This window comes from Grammomys surdaster, unplaced genomic scaffold (genome assembly GCF_004785775.1).
Source record: "Grammomys surdaster isolate TR1022 unplaced genomic scaffold, NIH_TR_1.0 166, whole genome shotgun sequence".
Lineage (NCBI taxonomy): Eukaryota > Metazoa > Chordata > Mammalia > Rodentia > Muridae > Grammomys > Grammomys surdaster.
Window position 1 is genome coordinate 14,822,205 of NW_021604614.1, and position 12,613 is coordinate 14,834,817.

Genomic DNA, 12,613 nt, shown 5'->3' on the forward strand with positions numbered 1-12,613 from the left:
AGGAATGGTGTTTACTGGTCACCGGTCACTAAAGGCAGGGCCTCTCTCCATTCCTGGACATGCCAGACACCAGGCCAGTGTCCCCACTATTGGCTGGTGTCACAAAGTAGCTCATTACTCTCCTCCCCCTCTTGGTACCTGTGACCTTGGCTCGCACAAGGGATTCTGGGCTGAGGAGGAGGGATGTTAGCTAAGGAGAGAGGGCTAGCTGTGGCTGTGGCTACATTTGGAATTTCACACCGGCCTGTCTCATAGGCCAGAGGAGGTAGTGACACCCGTTTGATCCTTTCCAGGGTGAGCCTGGTCAGGTTTCAACCAAGAGACCTCACGGCTCAAGCATCAGTCTTCCGTGCTGCTGACCAGGAGGAGATTCAGCAAAAAGACGGTTTCCAGGAGTGGCTCCGTTCTCCCAATCTGCTCTGCGGCCTCCTTAGGGCACAGAGCAGAGCAGGGCAGTGCGGACAGGGCAAGATCTGCCTCTCGCACACCTAGAACCAAGAGGACATGGAGGCATTAGTGACGGCACCTTGATGCCATCAAGTGATGGAGGTAGCAGGAGATGGCCAGAGGAGGTAGATTTTCAGGGAGCAAGAGGGATGGCAGTGACTGTGGGCTGGCGGCCGCAATGCAGACTCTTGTTTCAGGCTGTGGTCACTGCAGATGCCAGGGGGTGTGACAGGTGTAATGACCTTGTTGAAGGGCAGAGGGACCCACTCCTGGTGGAAGGCCGAGAAAGCTCTTGAGCAGGGCTCCAGTTACGAGGGCTTTCTCCCTCTCCTACAAGAAGGTTCCATTCCAAGAGGTTTTAGATGCCCATGACCTCTGTCCTGTGCATAAATGGGGGTGCCATGACTATCCCAACCCTGCCCCATCCTAAAGTGTAAGCCTTCAGGGGACACCCTGTGCCCGGCCTGTAGATTATCCCCATACATAAATGCTCATAGTGATTAGCATAAAAATAAGCCAGCAATTAGCAGTAGTAATTGTGAGAAATTACACAACTCTTGGCACGGTGACACTTGTGTTTTGGGGTGTTGGGTAAGTTCTGCATATGTGCTGCAATACTCCAGGAAGTCCAGGAACCAAGATGGTTGCTAGTGGTTGATAGGTGGGCATGCACGGCATGTGGCTACAACATCTGCAGGCATGATGCTCGCCATGGGGCTCGGAGGGCTGCACCGATGCTTGCAGCTCACACCGAAGCACGCTTATTTCCAGAATTTCTGCTTAGTACTCTTATGCTGTGCGTGACTATTCGGTGCCTGGTGCTTGCCCTGAGCAGTGAGAAGCAGGTCAAAATCCAAGGTCCCTAGGGAGCCTGATCGGAAGCTTAGGGGCCAAGGTCACAGATCTTAACTTGTGAACGAACAGTTATCAGCACATGGAGAGCAAGTATAACCGTCTAGTGAAGAGCAAGCTGTCATCACGGGCCCGAGATTGGGATGGTGAGCTTAGCTTCAGAACTAGCCAGTCAGACACAGAGCTGAGGGTAACAGGCTTATGACCCCTTGAAGTTGTCCTTTGACACACCTGTGTGCTCTTGTGCACGCACAGAAATAAGTAAATATAATTTTTAAAAATCAGACGCCTGGCATGGTGCTTCGCACCTTTAACCCCAGCACCTGGAGGCAGAGGCACTCTCGGATCTCTGAGTTCGAGGCCAGCCTATTATACAGATTGAGTTCCAGGACAGCCAGGGCTACACTGAGAAACCCTGTCTGGGAAAAAAAAAAAAAACAATAGTTAAATTTGGGTGGTTGCCTACAGTGACACACACCCTGTAATCCCAAGATTTAGAAGATGATTTAGAGAAGGCAGGAGGATTGCCAAAAGCTTGAGGCCAGTTTGGACTAAAAAGAACCTGTCTCAATAAAAAAAAGGGAAGGGGTGGGGCAGGCCACCAGGCAGCTCATGACCGCTGTGACCATACTAAGCAGAGACTTGACCACTTGAAACCTGCAGGAAGTGGGCCCTACCTTCCTCTTCACGCGCAAAGGTTACCTCGGTGGAACCGTTTTCAAAATTAGATGTCTGCCAATCAAAGCACCACACATGCATGACATTTGCCAACTGTGTCATGGAGGTGCAGGAGGATTACTGTAGTATCAAGAAGTCAAACCCACTCAGGTGACAGGAGGAGGGCGTGTGTGTGTGTGTGTGTGTGTGTGTGTGTGTGTGTGTGTTGAGAGTCCTGGATGGCTGTGAACTGCTTCGTTTAACTTCTAAAGGGCTTCCTCCATTTCTCAGCTCCGCCTCCGTTCAGCTTCACTTCCTGCTGTGCCCACTCCCCAACCTCCTGCAAAGAGAATACCTGCGGTCCTGGCTGTCACCTGTACTGTCCGGTCCAGTCGATGTGGAATCCCTCCATCAAGCTAGTGTTATAGACAGAAGGAAGCTTAGATCAGAGTCATACGATCCACCCGTGACCAGGAGAAGCATCCCTGGTAGCCAAGGATAAGAGTAATAGATTTCCAAAGGAGACTAGAACTTTTGTTTTGTTTTGTTTGTTTTTGGTTTTTCGAGACAGGGTTTCTCTGTGTAGCCCTGGCTGACCTGGAACTCACTCTGTAGACCAGGCTGGCCTCGAACTCAGAAATCCACCTGCCTCTGCCTCCCAAGTGCTGGGATCAAAGGCGTGCGCCACCACTGCCCTGTGACTAGAACTTTTAACATCGGAATAGCCCCAGGCCTGATGCCCACACATTCTCTTATTATCAGTGAGGCAGAGAGCAGTAGGGAGAATGGTTTTGTGTGTGTGTGTGTGAGTGTGCGTGTGTTGCTAATTCTTAGCCCGGGGCGTGTGAATCCTAGACAAGTTGTTAATCCGAAACAAAGGCAGGCAGGTGTGATGAGCTGGCACAGGCTACCACAGCCAAAGACACAGTAAGGAACCCTGTGGGCCGGAAGCAGCTGTCTGAGGGTGAAAACAAGATTCTCGGATTTCAAGGAGCCTGATCTCTCTGGGTACTTGGATATGGGCTGATCACAGGAGTATTGGGTGCAAAGCCATTGTGGGTCTGGTCTTCTCTGATCCTCAGGAGGAAATGCTGGGGTCTTGTGCACAACAGAAAGGGACATGGTCACTGCATCAGAGGGCTAGATAGTAGCGCCACCTTGTGGCCAATGGCCAAACCACAGCGACATCCTCTGAAGGAGATCAAGACTCGAGCTAGTTCAAAGGGAGAAACTGAAAATGGCTTCTGAAGTGGCTCTTCAGTAAAGGGAGCGTGCCGCCAGACAGCACGACCTCAGTTTGATTCCCAGAACCCACAGGCTGGAAGAAATTGAGACTTGCAAGAAAATAGGGACCCCAACAAAAAACTTCACGTAGATCTTCACAGCAGCCGAAGGGAAATGCTGAACCCCAACGTTTCATTTACCAACACATGAACCAAAGTGTGGTCTGGTCACTTGAAGGAACTGCCCAGCACCAAGAAGAAATGAGACTGTGGCTGGGAGGAACCACTTCACCAGTGTGCAAACTTGCTTTACAAAGTGTGTGTGCGTGTGTGCACACGCGTGTGTGGCTGTATGTGCCATAGTACATGTGTAGAGGTCAAACCAGGAGCTGATTCTCTCCTTCCACCACGAAGGACCCAAGGATTGAACTCAGGTCATCAGGCTTGGTGACAGTTGCCCACTAAAGCTATTTTGCTGGCCCAATCTGTTTGTTTGCTTTTGGGACAAAGTTTCTGTGCAGCCCTGACTACCCTAGAACCCCTTCTGTAGACCAGGCTGGCCTGCAACTAGCAAAGATCCTCACACCTCTGACTCTTGGGATTAAAGGTATGTGCCACACAGCCGGCCGATTCATCCGTTCTTGATATTTTGGCCCATGTGGTCAGTCATGTGCCCTCTTCCCCCCAATTTTCTGGCTGTCTCTTTCATTTTACCTTTCTTTTTAGTTTATCCCAGTGGACTGCAGGCCTGACACCCATTCACCATCTGTATTGTGTTTGCATTTTTACCTAGTATGTTTTTTTACATGACCCACAGTTCACATACCAGATTTGGGGGGTCCGATCAACAGGACAGGATACTTGTCAGTGTGGATATCAACACTGAAGACATCTGCGGGGGAAGAGGGGAAGTCTGATCCTGCTCCTTCCTTGCCTCATAGCCTGCCTGTGAGTTTGAGGGGCCCACCTAGCCACTCCCCACTTTGGAACTGTCTTTCCCATCAGCCCTCTTGGGGCTCTGCTCTGCTCCCTGCCCAGGGCAGTGTGGATGTTTGACCAGGCTGGACCTATACCATCAACATTGAACAGGGAGGAGCAGAGGGTGTGCCCCGAAAGGGTAAGGTCACCTGACAAATCACATAATAGACTGTAGCTGTCATGCGGATGGACCAAGCGTAGAAGAAAGCCATGGAGGAACAACCTAGCAGTCTCTGGGGGACACACTGCACCCTCGTCTTAGGATTTTACTGCTGTGAGCAGACACCATGACCAAGGCAACTCTTATAAAGAACAACATTTAGTTGGGGCTGGCTTACAGGTTCAGAGGTTCAGTCCATTATCATCAAGGCAGGAACATGGCAGCATCCAGGCAGGCATGGTGCAGGAGGAGCTGAGAGTTCTACATCTTCATCTGAAGGCTGCTAGGAGAAGACTGGCTTCCAGGCAGCTAGGATGAGGGTCTTAAAGCTCACACCCACAGTGACACACCCACTCAGACAAGGCCACGCCCACTCCAACTGAGCCACACCCTCTAACAGTGCCACTCCCTGGGCCGAGCATATACAAACCATCATACTACCCAACTGTCCCCAGAACACCATCTCTCCCTTCCTCTCCTCAGTGCATGCCAAAGTAGTGACATCATTCTGCAGTGATGACATCAGAGCAGTGTTATAGAACATAAACAATCCCAAATGGGGGTTTCTACCCTGCCTTTGACCATTCAGTTCCCGGATAAAAGACACACAACTTTCATTATTTTCATTATGCCTTAAAAGCACAAGAACTGGGCAGCTGCCTACCCTCTATGCTGTTAGAATCTACTTTTCTATCCATAACCCTAAGTTAGTACTTACTGTGTTTCATCTGGGCTGCTCTTAGCTCCAACTGGCCAGCCCTCAGGGCCATGTTTTCTTGACTCCTAACCCAGGAAGACTCCTTTACCTTCTCCTTATGGTTCTCCTCCAACCCCAAGCCCTGGAATACTAAACCCCACCTATGTCTCTTCTGCCCAGCTATTGGCTGTCTGCATCTTTATTTACCAATCAAATAACTTGGGGCCTGAGTCACATAGTGTCACTTGCATCTAGTGTGAACTCTCTCATCTGGGGTAGGGGGAGGCACAGTTAGCATTACAACATACAGCAAGGCCAAACCTCATCAGAGCAGTGGGTTCAGGTTGGGTTCAGTAACTAACAGCAGGAGGGGAGGGGCCCACTCACGTGCAGTGTCAGCATTGAAGTGAGAGATGTTCTGGGGGAAATTTTACTGGGAGAGCAGAGACAAGTTGAAGAGAGAATGAGCCAGAGAATAAGGAGTCAGATTATAGGACATATTTCGAAAATTAGTTTGAGGCTGAGCAGAGCAACTCAGGAGAAGCTGAGAGAAGCCCGACTGAATCGGTCAACTTGGAGAGGAGTTTTGGGGCAGAACAGTTGAGTTGACCAGCCAGCCAGAGCTCAGAAAGAACTAGAAAGGGTGAGTTTATTCAGTCATTCTCAGAGCCTAAAAACATTCTAGGCCTAGATAAGATTGTACAGAGGCTAGAAGTTTCCAGGACTAGACCTAAGTTAGCAGTAAGCCTCTGAGACAACAATTAACCCGGTGGATAAAACAAGTCAGGCTTACAAGGAGGTTTCTGTGAGAAGGTTCATGCTAGTTTTATGTCAACTTGACACAAACCAGAGTCATCTGAATGTGTAGAGGGATCTTAATTGAGATAAACGCCCTGGTAAAATCCACCTGTAAGGTATTTTCTTAATTAGTGATCACTAGGGCCCTGTGGGTGGAGCCATCCCTGGGCAGGATTCTATTAAGAAAGCAGGCTGAAAAAGCCATGAGGAGCAAGCCAGTAAGCAGCACCCTCCATGGCTTCATCGTTAGCTCCTGCCTCCTGGTTCACGCCCGGCTTGAGTTCTTTTTTTTTTTTTTTAATTTTTCACAGTCATCTTTTTTTTGTTAGATTATTTATTTATTTATTTATTTATTTATTATACGTAAGTACACAGTAGCTGTCTCCAGACACCCATATGAGGGCATCAGATCTCATTGCAGATGGTTGTGAACCCCACCATGTCGTTGCTGGGATTTGAACTCATGACCTCTAGAAGAGCAGTCAGTGCTCTTAACCGCTAAGCCATCTCACTAGCCCATAGTTCTTTTATGTATATGGGTGTCTTGTATGTATGTATGTATGTATGTATGTATGTATGTATGCATGCTTGTTTGTATGTTTGTTTGTTTGTATGTATGCACACCATGAATGTGCCTTGTTCTGAAGGAGGTCAGATACGAGGGAACTGGAGCTGCAGACAGCTCCAAGACGCCATGTGGTTACCGGGAAAGATCCCTGAGTCCACTGGAAGAGCGGCCAGTGCTCCTAACTGAGCCATCTCTCCAGCCCTCCTGACTGCTTCCAATGATGAACTTTCCACCCAAACAAAACATTATTTCATTGCTACATCATAACTGGCTTATATCCTTTTACAACTTTTCTTTCTTTCTCTCTCTCTTTCCTCTCTCTCTCTCTCTCTCTCTCTCTCTCTCTTCCTTTCTTTCTTTCTAGTGCTGGGATTAAAGGCATCTGCCACCACTGCTCAGCCACAATTTTTTGATATCTTTTTAATTTTTTTATATGAATTAGTGTTTTGCCTGCATGTATGTTTGTGTGAGGGTGTTGGATCCCCTGGAGCTGGAGTTAGACCCTTGTGAGCTGCCATGTGGGTCCTTGGAATTGAACCTGGGTCTCCTAGAAGAGCAGCCCATGCTCTTAACCTCTGAGCCATCTCTCCAGCGTCCACTGCAACCCCTCACCCTACTTTTGATATAGGGTCTCACTATGTAGCCCTGGCCTGGAACTCAGACCTGCCTGCCTCTGCCTTCCAAAGTGCTGGGGTTAAAATGTGTGCCACCACATTGTCCCTTCTGACTCTCTCTTACTGTTCCTCTACCCACATCTCTTCCTCTGATACCCTTCTCTTCCTGTAGAGGCCTCAGCCCAGATGTTCTCTTGAGACTGATGTGACCATCTAATGAGAGATACACACTTAGCTGACCATTACTTTTACCTCAGTGTGTTGTCTTCTTGCCCATGTTCCTCTGTCTGTCAGCTTCTCTTTCCTACTCTCTCCCCAGTCTAGTGGGCCTGGCCCAGCAGTACGGTGACCTCAGAAAATGACCAAATGAAAAGCCACTAAGAGGGGCTGGAGAGATGGCTTGGCAGTTAAGAGCACTGGCTCTTCTTCCAGAGGTCCTGAGTTCAATTCCCAGCAACCACATGGTGGTTCACAACAATCTGTAATGAGATCTGATGTCCTCTTCTGGTATGTCTGAGGAGAACCACAATGTACTCACATACATAAAATAGATAAACCTTTAAAAAAAAAAGAAAGAAAGAAAGAAAAGAAAAGCCACTAAGAGGTGAAGGGGTAAAGCCGTTTGTGAGGTCCTTTCCCTCAGGTAGAGAGCATAGACCAGGATTCTGGGTCTGTACACAAGAGACTGACCCAGCAGCATGAAGATGAGACAGGAGACTGACCTCGAAAAAGTGTACTGGCCTTGGTCAGAACAGTGAAGGGCAGCGGTATCTTCTCGAGTGTAGACCTTGCTCCTTGTGTGTGTGTCAAGGAGTGTGTCCTTGTGGACACAGTGGGTTTGAGTGTTGTAGGGGACAAAAGAGTATTTTGGGGATGGAAATTTCATCTGTTAGGTCTGTTTCCTGTGATGTCAGCTTAGTAAACGCCAGCATATGTCTCATCCATTTGGTGAATTTCCTCTCCAAAGTATCTCAACTCTCTAAGGCTCTTTGCTTTAAAGTCACTAACTCTCTGTTCCAAACCATGAAGACAGATATGGGGTTGGGGTCCGGGGAACAATGTAATTCCGATGCCCAGTCTTTGAGTTTTTGGGGGGATGTCTCATAGGGTCCCTGATTGGTTGACATAGAAGCAGCCCTCTTCTTGGATAAAGGGTACATTCCTCCTTTTTCTGCCACTGGGAGATCTAGGGGAAGGCTATTCTGGAGCCACCCCTTTGAGGGGAATCTATTTGGCTTAGAAAATTATTGATGACAGCTGCTATATTAGCTAGGGAGTTGGAAAAGGCCTTTGGGATTTGTTGAAAGTGGTTAGCAGAGGCAGGTACCCTTGAGATGCCTGTTCCCAGGGCAGGAGAGTCACCTAGCCTGGCCAGGATAGGCAGGAGTTGGATAGCTCTTCTGGGTCATGAGAGGCAAGATGTTGATTGAGCCTTTGTATTTCCAGGGGTTATGAGAGTGAGTTCCAGGTCAGCCAGGGCTACACAGAGAAACCCCGTCTCAAAAAACAAACCAAAAAGAAGAAGAAGAAAGAAGAAGAAAGAAGAAAGAAGAAAGAAGAAGAAGGAAGAAGAAGAAGGAAGAAGAAGGAAGAAGAAGAAGGAAGAAGAAGAAGAAGGAAGAAGAAGAAGGAAGAAGAAGAAGAAGAAGAAGAAGAAGAAGAAGAAGAAGAAGAAGAAGAAAGAAGAAGAAGAAGAAGAAGAAGAAGAAGAAGAATTCTTTTCTATATTTTGTAGGGTTTTTGGAAAGAGATCTCCATGTTGTTTGGATCTGGCCCCTGTCCTGTCTGAAAGGCAGAACAGGATATGTGCTTTTATAGGAGCCTTTGGCTTACAACTTTCTCTGGCTATTTACTGTGAACCTTGGATGTAGTGTGTGGGTGTGGGGCTAAAGAATAACAGGCTCCTTTGGTTATGAAGAGCACCCCACCCCTGCCACCTTGTGGTTGGTGAAGGCCTGCATGTGCTCCTGGAGTTAGAGAAACAGAGAAAGGCATGGGCCAAACAGCAAGAACAAAATTACGACAGCAAGAGAGCCTATTTGTGGCAGGAGCCAGGGAAGTTCCAGGAAGATGGGTGCCTGCGGAGCTGCTCGTCTTTCTTGCCTCTCCTTTCCCTCCATCCGACTCTAGCTGGACTGATCATGGTAGAAACATTCTTCCTGTAGGAGGAGGCAGAAGATACCCTTTTCTGTCATGAGATCCAGGCTTCCCAGGGAGTCTGGCTGGTCCTGGATTCAGACAATATTTGTGAGGAGTCAGAAAGTCACTTTGCTTGAGAAAGTTAGGAAGATCCTCTGACGACACTCTGAAATAGAATAGTGAGGTAGGCAAGCCACCCACACTGGAGTCTACTCCCGAAGTCATCCTCAGAGCATCGGGAAGAGTTATCATCTGGGCAGCCAATGATGTTGGATACACTGTGTGGAGGGGACAGACAGGTATCAGTCAGTTGGAACCATCTGGATGGACATGACCAAGGGAACAGGTACCTGTCCAGTTGGTGGGCAAGCAGAGATAAGTTGACAATCCACAAAGAAAAAGGAATGGAGGAAAAATATGTGTATGTGTGTGAGAAAGTGTTCACTTTCTGTTTGGTGGGGAAGGCAATTCCCATACTGAGGGCCAGGGACTGAGACTGGGACGTTCTGTGCAGGTACAGTGGGAAGGGGAGGAGGATAGCCAGCGGGGAAGAAATGTGGTTGGCATTTTAAAAGATGAGGCTTCTGCTGGGTGCTGCTGCTGAATACCTTTAATCCCAGCACTCAGGAGGCAGAGGCAGGCGAATCTCAGAGTGTGATGCCAGCTGCCAGCTTTGTTGACAGCCAAGGAGACACCATGTCAGAAGCCATCTAGGAAAGGCTATGGCAAACAAGTTTTCTGGAGGTTGGCTACCACTTTGCATGGCTGCAGGGGGTGAGCTCTGAGAGGCAAGGTCCCCAGAGACTTCATCAGGACTGCTTCTCACTGCTGATATGCCTTTCCTGCCACTCTTGCGTAACTTAATGGTCTCCTGGGTATTTATCTACTCAGTTGGGCAGATTTCCTGTGGAACCAGTATGCTGTGTAAACGAGCTGACGATTTCAGAATTCTTGAATGACTTTGTAGAGTTCCTAAATGGATATAAATAATCTCAAGCCCCCTATAGAACAAAAGCCACAAATAGAGCTTTGCAAACCTTCTTGTGTCATGAGCTAACTGAACTAGGAAAAGAAGGGTTTGGAACAAATTTACAATCAAGGAAAAGATTCCTTCTAGGTTAGGAACTGAGGCCACTATCTGGTAACTAAGGGTCATAAAGTGGGAATGGACAATGCATTGTAGGTGCAAGGACAGAAAATAAATGGTGGACTAGTTTATCTAAACAAGACTTCAAAATAATAAAAAGGCAGATGACTTGTCTCATGACAAAACTGTGCTAACTTGTGACATAAAAACTATTCCTTTAAATTTGTAGTGAACTTGTGGAGCTAGAAAATAGACCAGGAATCTTCAGTCAGGTTTTAGTCTTGGTGGGAAAACATGTAAACAATTCTACCGTAACGCCTTAAACCTTATCGATCGCTGACATGCACTATTTCCTTACACTTACTGTGGATCTAGGGGATGTAAAAACGCTTAGAAAACCACGTGATGAACTATCCCGAGAAAGTATGAGAACTAAGAACCACAAAGTGGTGGTGTAAACCTTTCGTGCCTCATCCAGTGGGTTTGTGTGCCTGACTTTCTTTCTTCTCTGGCTCACAAATGGTTAAGGAACTCAGAGCCTCTTCCCTGGCCAGCTGAGAGGCTCAGTCAGAGTAAAGAACCCAAAGTAACTAAGTTTCTTTTCTTAATCTCCTGCTACTATCAGCAGGAATTAATTGCCAGAAGCCAGAAGCCTCTGGTCCCCAGAAGAGTTAAGAGAGAGTTAATGGCCAGAGGTTACCAGTTTCTGGTCCACCTATCTGTGCCTTACCTCAGTACTTGACTGTTGGGGCAGGTCCTCTCAACACAGAGAAGCCGTTTTACAACAACAACAACAACAACAAAAGAGGCTTCTGGAGTGTGCTCAGAGCTGAGCCTGGAGTGTGCTCAGAGCTGAGCCCGAGTAGATCCCCTACATGTGAAGAAAAGAAAACTCAAGGCTTAGTAAACGAGGGCCCTGTGAAATGAACTGGGGACGGGAAGTGTCTACTATTACCGGGAGAGACAATCCTGTTAACAAAGTCAATTCAGTGGTGATAAGGGTATGTAATTTTAACTGTGGTGTTCAAGAGGACTGGGGCAAGGTGTCTACAGAGGCGTCCTTGGAAGAGATGGCTGAAAAGCAGTTGCCTGATTGTAGATGGCATGAAAGAAGTCAGACCAGGCCATCATCCAATAGGAGTGGACAGGGACTGGTCCCTCTCCAAGGGCAGTCTACTCCCCAGTGTCCTGGCTGTTTGCAATGCAGGCAAAGTCCTGGCAGGGCCTTGAAGAGTGGATGTTGTATGAGTTGGTGCAGCAGAAGGACTTTGTTCTGGGGGTCAGAGGCAATCCTGGGATACAGCGACCGTAAGAAGGAACAGGCTTCAAACATTTCCACATGCCCATAGACTCCATAAAGGGTCGCAGTCATCTTTTTCCTTTTCCTCTCCCACGGGAAGAGTCTGCCTCTCGACAATAAACACAATCCCATGTGTTTCTTCTCTCTCTTTTCCAATTCCTTTCCCTTTGAGCTGCTTCAGAAATCTCAACAGTGCGGAAACTCAGAAAGTGAATCCAGGATCCATTAGTGACCTGCACCCTCCCACAAACATATCTCCCTTGTTACCCTGTGGTGCAGTGGGGATGCAGTTAGCCTGTAGCTGCTGGCAAAGGATAACGGTGAGAGCTGTAGTCATGAGGGCACCAGCGCTCTGTAGTACAGCCCAAACAGAAGTGACTGCAAGGACCCCAAGCCCTCATGAACCTCCCTTGATCTCTGCTGGCTGGTCCTGTGCCCCAGGGGGGCTGTAAGGGCCACACTGTCTCTCTGAGGCAGTCCTTTGCTACCCTTCTCTCACTTTTCAGTCTTGCTCTGACACAGTCTGAACCAAACGGGAGGCCAACTCTCCATTCAACCAGACCACGTATCCAACACAGCTAAAGTGTTTGGACAAGGTAACCTGAGGACCTAACTCCAAGGCAACCTAGTTATATCTGTGAGGGCTCCTCCATCTTTGAGACTGGATCAAAGGTTCCAGAGGTTTTCCACTGGCTGTGAGTTCTAGAAACTCTTCATTGGCCTGTGTAGTGGCTATTCCTGGTTGCCAGCTTGACTACATCTGGAATGAACTACCATCCACAATTGGAAGGCTCACCTGTGATCCAGATCTTGAAGCTGGGAGATACAAGTTTCTGACCTGGATCTTGGCATGGAGATCTTGAGGCATAGTGGCTATGAATCCCAGGAGACTAAGGCAAGGAGGTCTCTGAGTTTAAGGTCATCTGGGACAAAGCAAGTCTGAGATCCAGGTGTGGTGGCACACACCTTTAACCTAGGCCACACCTTCTGCTGGTGACCTACATAAGGACATTGGAAGATGGAAGATTCGCTCTTCTTTGCCTGCTTGCCTTGTGGGTCTGAGCAACTGCTAGATCCTTGGACTTGCATTCCC